The sequence below is a fragment of the Chrysochloris asiatica genome, unplaced genomic scaffold, assembly GCF_000296735.1.
Source record: "Chrysochloris asiatica unplaced genomic scaffold, ChrAsi1.0 scaffold00095, whole genome shotgun sequence".
NCBI lineage: Eukaryota > Metazoa > Chordata > Mammalia > Afrosoricida > Chrysochloridae > Chrysochloris > Chrysochloris asiatica.
Window position 1 is genome coordinate 9,422,244 of NW_006408613.1, and position 8,741 is coordinate 9,430,984.

At 34.2% G+C, this 8,741-nt stretch overlaps 1 protein-coding gene across 1 annotated transcript in view; it reads right to left on the reverse strand.

Moving 5' to 3' along the window:
• CSMD1 (CUB and Sushi multiple domains 1) overlaps nucleotides 1–8,741 on the reverse strand; it is a 2,529,117-nt gene that overhangs the window by 2,357,695 nt on the left and 162,681 nt on the right. The window lies entirely within an intron of this gene.

Genomic DNA, 8,741 nt, shown 5'->3' on the forward strand with positions numbered 1-8,741 from the left:
TGATAAATATAATTTTCATAAACAAAAGTTCTGAGTAGGGTTGACAGATTTGGTAACAAATAAACATATAAAAATTCACCCCCCAAAATGCCCAGTTACATTTGCATTTTTGATCAACATTAAATCATGTCCACTGCAATACTTGGAACACACTTTTACTGAAAAAAAAAAAAAAGGTATTTTTCTCTTTCTTTACACTTTTGTTGTTAAGCACCGTCAAGTAGGTTCTGACCCATAGCGACCCTGTATAGGGTTTCTGAGGAGGGGCTGATCAGCTTGAATAGCTAACCTTGCAGTTCAAACCAACCTTGCAGTCCAGCACATTAACCTGAAGCAACATATATATTTCATTACAGTTTCAGTAAAATTGTATATATGTTGTTGTTAACTGCTGTCGAGTCATTTCTAATTCATAGCGACTCTATATAGGGATTTTAAGGAGCAGAGGGCGTATTTCAACCTTGAGGTTTGCAATCCAATGCTTATTCTACAGTACCTCAACAGGAGTCCTTTCTCTCTCATGTGGCAATCCTACTCAATATTCTTGAGAAGTTTTAAAAGTATAAAGTAGCCATTATACTCAAAATTTTGGAACAGCTGCCACGTAAAACAGAGACATGAATCAACACTTGGAAATAAGTTATAGATATATAGAAAGCTTGCTGCTGATGCTAGTATTATTGTTGTTACTATTTATCATGCTCTGTTTTATGCCTTCTTCACAGTAAAAACAGTTTGCTGAACATTTACTATATTTATTTGCCTATTTATGCTTACTTCCTCTTTGCAAACTAGTAAACTTTATTAGTGTGATTTTATGGAAACTCTAAAAAAACAAAGTTAAGTAAAACGCTTAATAAAGGCAGAACTAGAATTTAAACCCAGATCTCCTGACTTCTCAGTGTGAGATAACACGTACAGTGCCAGCTTACTTCTGTATTTTTCCTCATGTGAGATTTATCTTGATTATAGGACACACAGTCGCTTTTTAGTGCTAAAAGGACTATGTCTGACTGAATCATCACATGTGAAACAGATGCATAACTTGACATAGCAAGAAAAAAACTCTTTATATGATCTGTTTTCAAACTTATACATAGGTATGCAATTAGTGGTGCTATAATTGATCTGCTTTTCTTTTTCTTTATCTTTTTCTTTTTGCCACACTGATAGATGATTTTCTTGTAGGCTAGTTGACAATTCATGAATTAAACCAACAAAAATAACTAGCCTAGATGTGCTATGGAAGTTATTCAGAAATCCTGTTATCCACTGGTTGTTGTTGTTGTTGTTGTTGTTGTTATTAAGTGGGGTCGATTCCGACCCATAGCAACCCTGTATAGGGTTTCCAAGGAGCAGCTGGTGAACTTGAACCACTGACCTTGCAGTTCAAATGACTTTGCTGTCTGATGCATCAGCCTACAATGCCACACCAGGACTCCCATTCCTCCTGACACATAAAAATCTATGATCTGATTCTTAGGAGTTGGACTGTAAATGCCTAAACCAAAGGAACCCACTGCTGTCTATTCCCTTTTGACTCATAGTGACTGTATAGGACAGAGTAGACCTTTCCCAGAGGGATTCCAAGGCGGTAATCTTTATGGACACAGATGGCCAAATCTTCCTCCTTGTGACAAGCTGTCCTTTATTTTAGCAGCCTATTACTGTATTCACTGTCCCAGCAGGACTCCCACTAGGTGACATCAACAGTTAATCACTCAACTACTAGTTGAAAAGTTGACAGTTAAAACTCACCAAAATGCCTTGGAAAACCAGCCTGGTGATCTGCTTCTGAACGCTCACAGCCTTGAAAACTCTGTGGAATAGTCCTCCTCTGCACACATCTGCCATAAGTCAGAACTGACCAAATAGCAATGAGAACATGGATTTGACTACTCTGAGTATTCTGTATGAATGGAATCATACATTATGTGACCTTGAGTCAAGCTTCCATCACTTGGGTTCATTTGTGTTGTAGCATATACCAGAATTTCATTATTTTTTTTCTCTTTTAAATACTTAAAGGGTTCAGTAGAGTTCCAGAAAGCTGGGCTTTGATAGAGACCATTGCCTACTCCAAAATTTCATGTTTATGACGTCAGGTTATCCTTACCCATATGTGTCAAAGGCTCATGGTCAAAGACCTCCTGGTAAATAAATGAGTTGACTCTAACCTCCTTACAATGCTTTACTCTGGGTAACAGAAACCTGACTTCATAAACATGAAATTTTGGAGAAGGCAACAGACCCTACCAAGGCCCAGCTTTCTGGAACTCTACTGAGTTTCTACGTGAGCTCTCATTGGAAGATGCTTTGGCAAAATTATCTGAATATTCTACTAGAGTTTATCATATTATTCCTGAAGAACATAGAGACATTTTATAAAGACAATCTCATTGGGAAAATGTTCATGATTTGCTTGAGTAACTATCTGAGAAGGGGAGGTTAAAGAAAAGAAACCAACTACAGGTGAATCTCTGGCATAAAAAGAATTAATGTCACAGGACACTGCAGATTTCTTTTTTAATCATCTAAATATTTACAAATTCTAAACAGACTGGAAACTAAGTGGGGAATGGAATTGGCAATAAATAGACTTGACCATATTAACAAAAATATGTCATAAATTTTATTTTTCATTTTTAAAAAATATGTTGATTCCCACAGATAGTGACCCTACTTGACAAAGTGGGTTGTCATTTTTATGGTAGATCACCAGGCCTTTTCTCCTTCAGGACCCTTGGGTGGGATTGAACTGACAGAAAATGTTAGCAACTGAGCGCTTAACCCATAGGTTTGTCTTCAAGGGCATACAGTCAGGATTTACCATATTTTTTCATATGTCAATGTAAATAATGTGCACATATATATAATGCATACAGAGCTCATTAGAGACTAATGTTGAAAAGGGCTTTGTAAAAAAATCATAAAAAATATGCATTATTTGGTTTGTTTTTGTATGGTTTTCTTCCCTGCTCTGCATTCTCTGCCTTATATATGTTTTAAATTTTTTATTGTGAAGTGCATGAACGTTTACAGAGCAGAGAATCCATTTTACATTAAACAAATCATATAGTTTATTTCATTTCAGTGATTTTAATGACCTCATTGTTACAACACTGATCTCACTTCCTTTCTGTGATTCTTGTTTCCTAACACTTCTGAATTCTCTCCTTAAGTAATTACTACCCTTATCACAAATACATGAATGTTTTATCAATTGAAACTCACTGATTTTCAAATATTGGCCTTTGTTATTTTGTCATTATATTTGCAATTTATTTCCTTTTATTTTCTTATTATAGGACTATACCAGAGATGCAACATTTAAAACATATTACATGTAGGACAACTTTGAACACTGTACAATTAAATGCAAGTTACTATTTTCTATAGAAGCACTTGAAACACCTTTAGTTTTAAAAATAAATTCATTTTTTAATTTAAAATCAGATTAGTTCATAATTATATAAGGTATGGTTTCAAAATATTGTTGAAATATATAGTTTGTAATGAATATTTGTATACCTGCATTTATACTGAAACTTGATCACAAATTGAAAAGGGGAAGTGATAGTTTACTAACAGCCAAGATTGGCAGCTTTTAACTAGAATAAGATAGAAGGATGTAATTATATATTTACTTATAACAGCCTAAATCTGGGGAACAATTAGCTATTTGGTTATTCTGAAAAACAAAACACTATGTACAGTATGCAATGTGAAAATTATTTTATTTGTATTTACTTATTGGACTTCATGTGTGGCACTGTAGGATCAGCAGTGTACTGCTAACCACAAGGCTGGCAATTCAAACCCACCAACTACTCCTCCTCAGAAACCCTCTACTCATTATTTATGAGTTGGAATGAACTCTACAGCACTAAACCGAAACAACATTATTGTTATTAGAATAATGAGTTGACTTTCTAGCATCTTCCACATATTACTAATAGAATTTGTTTATTTGTTTGTTAATTGTTTTTTTTTTACTCTCATTATTTTAAGGATTTTAAAATGTTAGTTGTGTTTTAATTCATCATTATTATCATTCTTTGGATACTTAAACTGTCCTATGTTTGCAAAAAAGGTGCTATGTAAAGTTAGTTTTTAAATTTACCTTCAGTTATAGATGACAGCTTCTTAGCTTTGTAAAATTATAACATGATCCTTAATCATTATGTTCATTTTCCACCATGGATCTCGAATCAACTACATTCTAAGGATCCCTGATCATCTTTAATTATAAAAAGGTATTTAGAAATAATGATAGTGCTTAAGAGTGATGATTGTTCTTGGGATAGCTAATGATGGCTAATGCTAACCATTTAATATAGCTATAAAATACTTTTTTTTTTAAGGAAATATATAGCAGATGTGTACTATATTTCCAATCAATTTGTGATTACTGAGATTTTACTTCTTTGATTTTTGTAATAGTCTTTTTTTTTTTATCTTAGCATAGAGATTCTTAGATCTTACAAACTCTAATCATTTGCATTATCATTAAATTTCTAAATAAAAATGTAGAGCTTCAATGCCAAATTTGGTAACAATATTTTTGAACATTTAATTTCTTCTTTAGCGTCTTCTTTTACTTATTAGTTTTTGGTATGCCCCACTAGCATTGCAAATCTAATGACAACATTTAAAAATTACTTGACATGACTTTATTTTGTGTGATAAGTCGCAAATTCAATACATAAATTTAAAAATTAAGATATTTGTTTTCTTTTTGGGTTTTGCTGCATTTGAAATGTAACTTTTAGGGTTGCCTTTGCTTTTCCATTTTGATTTGCCTATGTTTTAAGATTATGTAAGACAATTTACATGATCTGACACAAATCTACAAAATGTGTTCTACTAAGAGATCTATTAAATCTACAAAGTGTAGTCTATTAAGAGAAATCTAGTTTGTATTCTTTTTTCCAGCACCCTGTTCCTCATATTTGCTATATGCAGTACTTATTTTTGTTGTTATTTTAATTTTTAAATTTAAGCATATTGAGATAGATATAAACATAAATGTAGGTATTATCTCTACCCTTCATAGACACATACATGCACCCCGTATACATTTTTCCTCCACCATGTGTTTTTCACTCAATGAATCTTGTAGTTCTCACTCTTTCTCTCACCCTCTCATTATACTTGTATAAACTGTGAGTGATGAGGAGAGAGGATACGTAGATCTGTGATATGTAGAGATAGATATAGAGATATAGATAAGCCTTTTTTTTTTATCACACTAGTACTCCATTGTGGATACTTTATTCAGCTAGGCCCAACAGCAGGACACTTATAATATGTTTAAATTTATTTGTTTATAATGATTTTGATTTTACTATCACAAATAACGCTGTAATGAAAAACCTTGTAAATAAGTCACTTTTACTTCCACCAGTATATTTTTGGTATGGATTCCTAGAAGGAAGTTTACTATGTCAGAACATTATGTGCCAAAGCATAAATTTGGTCTATATCGCCAAATTTTCTTCAGTAGGGCTTGTAGCATTTTGCATTCTCAACAACAACACATGGGAATGTCAATTTTTTTTCAGAATCTCACCAAATGACTATGTTGTCAAATCCTAAATTTCTGACAACTGGAAAAGTGAGAAGTGGAGTGTCGTAATTTCATCTTGCATTTCTCTTAATGTATCATCTAAATTTTGGTAGATTATTATTGTATGGCACTTAACACAGACTTACAGATCAAAGAAAGAGGATTCAATAAAATAAATATGCTTATTTTTAAATATGTATTCATAAGTATAATTTACTTACATTTTGAATTCTGTTTTCAAAGGTAAAACTCTTTAATTTAAACAACAGAGTTAAAGGAAAATGTAATGTATTATAAAGATTGAGGTGACTTTTTATGATTTCAACAGATATTTATGAAAAATAAGAGCCTACGTGGTACCTTATTTGTTGTTGTTGTTGTTGCTGTTGTTAGGTGCCATTGAGTCAGTACTGACTCACAGTGATCGAACGAAACACTGCTCGATCCTGGGCCAAACTCACAATTGTTGCCACGCTTGAGCCTATTGATGCTGCCACTTTGCCAATCCATCTCACTGGGGGTCTTCCTCTTTTTCTCTGACCCTCCACTTTACCAAACATGATATCCTTCTCCAGCGACTGGTCCCTCTTGACAGTATGTCCAAAGTATGAGAGATGAAGTTTGTCCATCCTGGCCTCCAAGGAGCACACTGGCTGCACTTCTTCCAACAGATATCTGTTTTAGTCCTTCATATACGCTTTTGCTGATGTGACATTATAAATATTAAAACGAGAGAACATTTTGTATAAAATGTGTCACATTTCTAGAAGACATTATAACTTTGCTTATAGGTTTTCTGTTTTGTGGTTATTGCTGTTGTTGTTGTTAAGTGCTGTTGAGTCAGTTCTGACCCATAGCAACCCTGAACAGGGTTTCTGAGGCTGTAAATCTTTACAGGAGCAGAAAGCCTCATCTTTATCCCATGGAGCAGATAGTAGTTTCGAACTGCTGACCTTAAGGTTTGCAGCTCGATTCCTAACCACTGCACTACCAGAGCTTCTTTGTGGCTATTACATAAGAATTATTATTAATGTTGGCATTATCATTTAATTTAATCATTTAATTATTTAATACTGATATTTGCAAGCACACTGTATGTGTCTTTTATTCTCATTAAAAGTGAATTTTCAGAATCTGCTAAGTATCTTGTGGTCTGGGCTCCTCTTGACCATTATTTTCTATGAACATTTGAAGCTAGATATTAGGCTACAGGATATGCGCTGGACAACTAATCGCAAGGTTGTTGGTTCAAACCCACCAGCTGCTTCTTAGAAGCCCTCAGAGGGTGGCTGTGGGTCAGAAACGACCAAAGCCATTTGATAACAACATGGATACATTTGAATTAAAGTGCATATGAAGAATATTGGATATACCATGGACTACCAGAAGCACAAACAAATCTAGCTTGGAAGAAGTACAGTCAGAATGCTCCTTACAAGTGAGTATGGTCAAATTTTGTTTCATATATTTTGGACATGCTATCAAGAGGGATCAGTCCCTGGAGAAGGACATCATGCGTGGCATAGTAAACGATCAGCAAATAAAAGGAAGACCCTGAATGAGACAGATTGACACAGTAGCTACAACAATGAATTCAAACTTAACAACATGTTAGAATCATAGAACCTGGCAGTGTTTAGTTCTGTTATATACATAGTGTTGCTATGAGTTAGAACTGACTCCCAGGCACCTAACAAGAACAACAACAACATTGATTTTCATTACTTACTTTCTCGTTTTAAGATATAATATAGTTGTGTTCAGAAAAAAAAAGTCATTGATTCCTATGCAAAATCATGGAAACATTTCATAGAAAAAGTACCTGGGCTTGAATCAGTGTACCAGTAAGCCGGTGCTTACTGTGAAAGCTACCTTGTTGCTTGTTGTTAAGTGCTGTGGAGTCAGTTCTAAAACAAAGTGACCTTGTATAGGGTTTCTGATGAGCAGCTGCTAAGTTTGAACTTCCAACCTGTGGTTAGCAGCCCAGTATATATTTTACAGTTACACCAGGACTGATATTTACCCAATAAGCCTATATTTAACTGCTGCAAGAGCAAACTTCTTTGCACTGCATTGATGTATCACATAGGATTTAGAATGCTTATTTTCTCATTAGTTATTTTCTCTTTGTAAGACAAGCCTTAAATTCGATAACGCTCCTTGACAGACCAATTTGTTTTTAACAGCTGTACTCATAACCAGATACCATGTACTATAGTCATGCTTTTTCACTTGATTCATGCTACTAAATATAAATATAGCTTTCAATTGCTTTCTATTTCCAATAATGTTGAAGATGGTAATTTTGCTACAAATCAGTCAATCTTGCATACATAAAGTACCAAGTATTTCTTATGTGGCTATCAGGTGCAGGTTTCTTATGTGACTATCTGGTATTATATTGAATTGGAGAGGGCTACATTTTTCTTGGAGTCCCGTGTGGTGCTGTGGGCCAATGAGTCAGACTGCAAAATTATTTGAACTGCAAGGTTGGTGGTTTAAGCTCACCAGCTGCTCCTTGGAAACCCTATACAGGGTTGCTCTGGGTTGGAATCGACTAAATGGCACTTAACAACACATTTTTGATACAGCATTATATTCAGCTTCTTTATACTCCCCTAAACTCTCCTGTTCTGAATTTGACTCCTGATCCTACTACTGTAGTATTGCACACATTAAAACGTATGCTTGGGTTTTTGTCTTCTTGTATAAAATTAATAAAAACAAAACATTAATTCAAACACCATGTTAGACACATCACATTAATTTCACAATTAATCTGTTCAATGGTTCTGTGAAGCTTTTTTATTCATTTCTATTTTATAGATAAAGAAATAGAGGCTTAAATATTAAAGTCACTTGCTTCAGGATATTTGGCTAATTGGAGGGTAGAGGTGATTTTCAGATGCATATCACTTACCAAAGTTCCCTTTTTTCTAAATAGTCTTGTTTTCTAAAAAGTCATATTATAATAGAAATATGAAAGCAATCACTAGCATAAAATTTTTGTTGTTGTTGTTACGTACCATCAAGTTATTTCCGACCCATGTTGTTGTTGTTGTTAGGTGCCATCAAGTCGGTACCAACCCATAGCAACCTTATGCACAGCAGGATGAGACACTGCCTGATCCTGGGCCAACCTCATTACTGATTGTTGCCATGCTTGAGTCCA